Below are 6018 nucleotides of genomic sequence, written 5' to 3' on the forward strand. Positions count from 1 at the left end.
AGCGCGGGGGTCCCTCGCGCTCCGGGGCGGGCGCCCCCGTCCCCCTGCGGGTCCCAGGCCCCGCCCGCGAGAGGCTCGAGGCGGGCGCGTCCTGATCCTTCCGCCCGCAGCCGCCCCCTCTCTCGGAGGGGGCCGGGGAGAGGGCCGGGGGGGGGGGGGGCGATCATCGCCGCACACCGAGTGCCCCCCGCCCGCGGTCGCGGCCGGGACTCTGCATCAGATGTGCACGGGGGAGGGGGACCCGCACCCGGGACGCCGCTTGCACGCTGGGAAACGGGCCACGGGGCCAGCTGGCCGGTGCCTGGGCCCTCGCCCCAGCCTCGCAGTAACCAGCCCCACATGCAGTTAAGGGAGGGAAAAAATGCGGACACACACACGCACACGCACACACACACGCACACGCACACACACACCACACACACACGCGCGCGCACACACCACGCTGGCAGCTCGGATCTGCCTGGGCCCGAACTCGGACTCCCCACTCTTGGGGCCGGAGTTTGACCGAGAGTTTAGCGCAGGGGCCGCGCGTGCTTGGTCACCTCCTGCACATCCGTGCACGGGTGAAGGGAAGAGCAGAGCGTGGCCGAGGTCCGCAGAGGGTCGCGGACAAAACCGCAGGTTCTTCCTCCTGCACAGACGCGCGTGGATGGAGCAGACAGTGGGGAGGGGCCGGCGCGGGGCCCCTGCTTGGTCCCTGCCGCTCTGCTGCTTACCGGAATGTTTCCTAGCAGAAGTTTTCTCTTAGGACGATCTTTGTCTTTCAAGTGGAGCGTTTGGTCCGTTTACACTTATTGTATTTACCGCCGGATCTGGATTTATTTCTGTTACTTGATTCGTGCTCTCTGCGGCTCGTGCCTGCCTTTTCTTTCCCCTCTTTCCTGCTTCTGCAAAGTTCCCTCTCTTCTCGGTCCATTTTCCTTCCTCTGCCCCACTCTGCTCCTAACACCCCAGTGATTCCCCTAGACACTGAAGCCCGAGTCCTTACTTATGAAAGTCCCATTTTTTTAAAGCCCTTTACCCTGCTCCCGGAACACATAAGGACTTTGGGATTCTTTAAATCATTCAGTCCCCCAAGTTATATTCCTTGACTATAATGTATCTGAACTTTAGTATTTTCCCTTTGAACCCACAAGTCATTATTACATTTTTTTTAACAGCTCATGTTAGTTTGGACACAACCACACAATTATTGATTTCTTTGCTTGTTTTCTTCTCACAACTCACAACTCGGTTTACTCTCCTGAGGCCTGAAGGACCTCCTTTAAATTTTATTTCGGGGTAAGGAGGAGAGAGAGCAGAGGTTCACTGATAACCAGGTTCGATCCCCACCACCACATCTGGTCCCTGCCTGGGTCTCGACCCACGCCAATAAACAAATTCTGTTCCAGTGAGGGTTTGCTAGAAAAGAAGACCGTCTCAAGTGATGCTCACCTGAAGGCTGGAGCGATAGGACAGCAGGTGAGGCATTTGCCTGGTACCCGGCGGATCCAGGCTCCATCCCCGGCACCCCAAATGGTCTCCGGAGCTTGCCAGGAGTGATTCCCAAGCAGCACAGAGCCAGGAGCAAGCCCTAAGCCCTGAGCACAGCCAGGTGTGTCACACACACACACACACACACACACACACACACACACACACAAAGTTCATCTGAAAAATGATTTTACTCTTGTTCCTGCAACTTATTTTAGCTGTTATTAGGCAGTTGTTCTGTGTAAACGCGAAGGTTCCAGACTCCGGACCCCCACCCAGTGCCGGGTTCCTGTCAGGTGAGGGGGAGGGTCTCCTGTTATTTCTTCAACCGTAATCAGGTTGCCCCCACATCCCTCGTTGAGGGCTTTTTTTTTTCTTTTTGGGCCACACCCGGGGATGCTCAGGGGTTACTCCTGGCTTTGCACTCAGGAATCACTCCTGGCGGTGCTCGGGGGACCCTATGGGGTGCTGGGAATTGAACCCGGGTCGGCCGCATGCAAGGCAAACGCCCTCCCCGCTGTGCTATTGCTCCAGCCCCCCATTGAGGGCTTCTGCACTTCACCACAGGGAATGTTTTCAAACGTTGCCATTGGTCTGGTCCAAACGGGGCTATACCACAACGATCACCTCGGTCTGACTGGCTTTTTAAGGGCTGGCACTCCTCAGGTTCTGGAGACCAGGTCGGCCCAGACCAAGACCCCAGCTGAGCACTGTGTGGCAAGGCCCTTCCCGTCTCCCGGCTGGCTGTTCCCTTGCTCCCTGGGGTCTCTAGCTCAAACGCTAATCCCCTCCCTATGCTCCAGCCTGTGGCCAGGCCCAACCCCCCCAACTCCACATCAGGAATCAGGTTCCAGCACATTAATTAGGGGGACACACCGTTCACCTTACGGTAGGACTCTCACTTGATTTCTCTCATCTTGCTGAACCTGTTCATTGGTATCTCCCGATGTTCTAGAAAATTCGAAGATAATAAGATTTCTTATATTTTACTGTGGTGGTAAGGTAAAGGTAAAGGTAAAGGTAAAGGCCCTCCCGTTGATCGTCGATTTGCTCGAGCGGGCCCAGTAACGTCTCCATTGGAGACTTTGTTGTTACTGTGTCTGGCATATCGAATACTCTCGGTAGCTTGCCGGGCTCTCCGAGAGGGGCGGAGGAATCGAACTCGGGTCGGCCTTGTTGGCCGCGTGTAAGGCGAACGCCCTACCCGCGTCATTTTGGTGTGTGTGTTGGTGGTGGAGGGGGTTGCTCCTCCCAGCCCCGTGCTCTGAGTCCATCCCTGTGTTGTTTTGGGAACATGCAAGGCGGGGATGGAACTGGCCGCTCTCATGCCAAGCACGTGCCCAGCCACTGAGCCGTCTCTCCAGCCCTTTGAGTGACGAGATGGTGACTGAGTCACACCCAGTGATGCTCAGGGCTTCCTCCTGGCTCTGCACTCAGGAATCACTCCTGGCAGTGCTCGGGGGACCCTATGGGATGCGGGGGATTCAACATGCAAGGCAAACGCCTCCCCGCTGTGCTATCACTCCAACCCCTGGGCTGTGCCTTTTAGCACAGCGAAAGACCTACAGCTGCAAGGAGCCAAGGATTGTTTGAGGAATCCATGAGTCACTCTGGCTTCCTATCTGTGACTGCAGCCAAGTTTAAAGATCCTGGGAGTCCAGCGGGGAGGGCATTTGCCTTGCATGTGAAGACCCAGGTTTGTCCCCGGTACCCCATTTTGTCCCCTGAGCACCACCAGGAGTCATTCCTGAGTGCAGAACCAGGAGTGACCCCTGAATCACACTGAATCCCCAAAATAAAATAAAATAAAGAGCCTGTAATTACTTTCCATAATCACCCCAATGACTTGGAGCAGCTATCTCCTCCACATTTACATACACACATATACATACATGCTGTATGTATGCATATGTGTACCCATACACATACATGCTAATATAGATACACATGCATACACAGATAAGCCAGAGAGATAGCGCAAAGGACTTGGAATATATGTTCCATGCTCGAGGCCTGGGTTTGATCCCTGGCACTGCGTGATCACCATCAGGAGCAGTCCCCCATCACTGAGCCAGAACAACCCCCAAGAATTCCTGGGGAGGCCCTAAAACCCCAAAAGAGAACCTTTCTACACACACACACACACACACACACACAGTGCTCTGAAGTCATTACAGCGAGCTGAGCTCAGGAGAGGCACACTCCAGGGGCCTCTTGGTCACAATGTCACTGTCACAGTCCTCCCGTTGTTCATTGATTTGCTCGAGCGGGTCCAGTAACGTCTCCATTGGAGACTTTGTTGTTGCTGTGTCTGGCATATCGAATACTCTCGGTAGCTTGCCGGGCTCTCCGAGAGGGGCGGAGGAATCGAACTCGGGTCGGCCATGCTGGCTGCGTGCAAGGCAAACGCCCTCCCGCTGTGCTATCGCTCCAGCACAATTACCTGCGGATGATCCAGTAATTCACAGCCACACTGTCACTCTTCTTGTCAACGGTGTGTCTGATAAGCTAGTTCTCTGGAGGAGAAGTAGTGACATTTCTGTGGTGCAAATTTCCCACCAGCACTGACTGCGAGGGGTGTCACCCACCCAAGTTAAGAAGCGTGTGCAGCTACAGAACACGGCCCCCAGCAAGCTCACGGACGCCTCTGGGCGCACCAGCCCAGAGCACCTACCTACGGGACGCAACCCCCAGGAAGCGCACAGCCTCTGGGCGCACCTGCCCAGCTCCCGGGCACTCCAGGTCAGCAGGGGGAAGGGAGGGAGTAAGTCAGCCAGAGAAGGGGAGCAGAGGAGGGGAGGGTTGCGTGCGCTATCGGGCCCTGGGTTCCGGGTCCCTCATTCTGTGCTCAGGCGTGACGGGGACTGAGTCTGTCCCAGACCCCGCCTGGAGGGTCTGACTCCTGGGACTCTGCTGGGCACCCACCAAGAGCTCTGCCGGTCAAGGGCAGCCCCCAGAGCAGAGGCTGCCTTGGTTTTGACAAAGGCCACACTGGCTCAGGAAGTGTTAAGTAGGTGACAAGTATCAAAACCCAAAGAGAAAGATGCCAGATGTGCTGTGACCTAGCAACGCTTTACAGAGCAGTGGCAGGGTGTGTGTGTGTGTGTGGGGGGGGGGGGGGACTGGACCCCAAGGGTCCAGTCAGGCGCCTGTGGTGGAGGGAGGCAGCCTCGGAGAGGGACCAGGGAAAGGAGGCTCCAGGCCCTCTCGGGGAAAGGCTGCTTCCGGGGCTGCGCCCCCAAAGTTGAAGACCTGGATTGTTACTTCAGGGAAAGGTCACTGTGGTGACCGGAAACAGACGGGGGCACAGACCTTGCTCCTCCCGCCTCAGGTCTCCCTGCGTGGCATTTTGGCGAGGAGCAAGTGTCCTGAGCGGCCAGGCCCGCAGTCAGGGGAGGAGGGCTTCCGGAGTGGCTGGAGGGAACAGCTCCCCAACGCCCTCTTTCCTTAACTTCGTTCCTTAGGGGGAGTGTGCACCTGGCTGTGGGGTCCATGCAGTGCCAGGGATCAACCTGGGGTTCCCGCATCCAAAGTGCGCGCTCCCGCCTTTGTGTCCTCCCTCCTCCTCCCGTCCTCCTGCCCTGGGTCATTTCGCTGGTGCTGTGCTTTGGGGCCTTCCGCTCCATCATGGGGATTGCAGTTCCCCATCTCTGCGTTGCAAATCCCCCAATGGTGGCTTCAAACAGTCATGGCACAAAGCGGGGGTTCGTTCGGGGGTTCTCAGGAGGCTACAGGAAAACAAGGCTGGCTGCAGGCAAGGACTTCAGAGTCGGTCACAAAGCTAGAAGAACGGACTAAGGTGGCCTAAGATCAACAAAGATCCCCTAAGATCGCCTAAGTTTCCCTAAGGTCCCCCGAAATCACCTAAGGACACCTGGAATCATCCCAGATCACCAATGATCACCTAAGATTACCTAAAATCACCAGATCACTCAAGATTACCAAGATCACCTAAGATTACCAGAGATCACTCGAGATTACCAAAGAGCATCTAAGATCATCACCAGTTTCAACAGCAACAGCCGCTTGGGGAAACCCGCGAGGCAGCCTCAGGCTCATCACTCGCCGGACTCGGGAACTCTGGGGAATCAGTTAAACTTAGGTTTGCTCGGGGAGAGGACAGACTCCAGCCAGCCCAGAGAGGACCCCGTGGGCTCAGGTCACTCCACAGGGTCAGCGGGTGGAAACCGTGCCCAGGACCAGGGCCAGACACCAGGGGAGCCGGCCCGAGTGCCCAGGTCGAGAGGCGTTACAGGGGCTCCAGTCTGGGGGCACAACAGACCCACTGGTCACCCACAGGGTGGGCTTCAGTTTCCAGGTTCCTTCAGCTGACTCGAAGCCTCCACCCTCAGGCAACTGTTGGTCTTCCTGGCATGGCCAGCCGCCTCCCTCAGGTTTGTGTGTAGGTCAGTCCCCCTCCCTCAGATCACACGAAGTGGCAGCCCCTGCCCAAATCTCATAGTGTCGAGCCCAGAGGGACCCGGAGTCTTCAGGCAAAGGCCCTTCCCAGCTGCGATGCCGGAAGGGCCCAGTGCTGTCCCCTGA

This window comes from Sorex fumeus, unplaced genomic scaffold (assembly GCF_029834395.1).
Source record: "Sorex fumeus unplaced genomic scaffold, SorFum_2.1 ptg000166l, whole genome shotgun sequence".
Classification (NCBI taxonomy): Eukaryota; Metazoa; Chordata; class Mammalia; order Eulipotyphla; family Soricidae; genus Sorex; species Sorex fumeus.